This window comes from Pygoscelis adeliae, unplaced genomic scaffold (assembly GCF_000699105.1).
Source record: "Pygoscelis adeliae isolate BGI_AS28 unplaced genomic scaffold, ASM69910v1 Scaffold19, whole genome shotgun sequence".
NCBI classification, from domain to species: Eukaryota; Metazoa; Chordata; class Aves; order Sphenisciformes; family Spheniscidae; genus Pygoscelis; species Pygoscelis adeliae.
The window spans coordinates 2,132,346-2,133,109 of record NW_008825533.1 but is presented as its reverse complement, the minus strand read 5'-3'; positions in this window follow the sequence as shown (position 1 = coordinate 2,133,109).

The following is a 764-nucleotide window of genomic DNA, read 5'->3' as shown; positions in this document are numbered from 1 at the left end:
GGTGCCTCCGTCTGGGCTTGCCTTTTTTTAATTTAAAAAAAAACCCCAACTTATCTCTGCATTTTAACTAGAAGCCGAAGAAGGATCCGTCCTCAGACATGTTCTGTTTTGAAACTACGCTTAATTAGAGGGGGAAAGAAATGCCGTGAGAGCTTAAATGTAATCCAGATGAGCGGCTGGGAAGATTTAATAATATCCGCAGAGCTGTCCACATCTCTTTTCCCTTCCTCCCCGATCACCGGTCTTCATTTCAATTTGAAGGCTGTTAGCTCTGAGCCGGAGATCCAGCAAACCGCGGAACAGTTTGCAAACACGTTCGGGGGCCTTAGCATTTCGGCAGCAGTGAACAGCTCTTGTCAGGCGACCCTTTTCCTCCCTCCCTCTAACTAGGGCATCTCCATCTAAAACACCAACGGCGCCTTCTCTGTGTCTCATGCCCCCCCCCCCCAAAAAAAAAAACCAAACCCACCCAAAAATCCAAACCCCAAAACTACCGCAGAAAAATAACTCTAGAGCTCTTGGAGTTCTCTTTATTGGTATTTAGAATGATTATTTAGTGCAGGCTAGATGGGTTTTCCCTGCTCGCATTAAAAAAGTTGTCGGAGGTCCTCTTGCAATGAGCTGAACGTCGTGAGGTGGTGGGGTGCGAGGACCGGTTCCACAGCAGCAAGCTCTTGTGAAGGCGACAGGGCCGGGGGTGGCCGGGCTGCCCCGGGGGAAGGCGCCGGGGGCGGTGGGAGTTCACCTGCCGCCCGTCCCGTCCG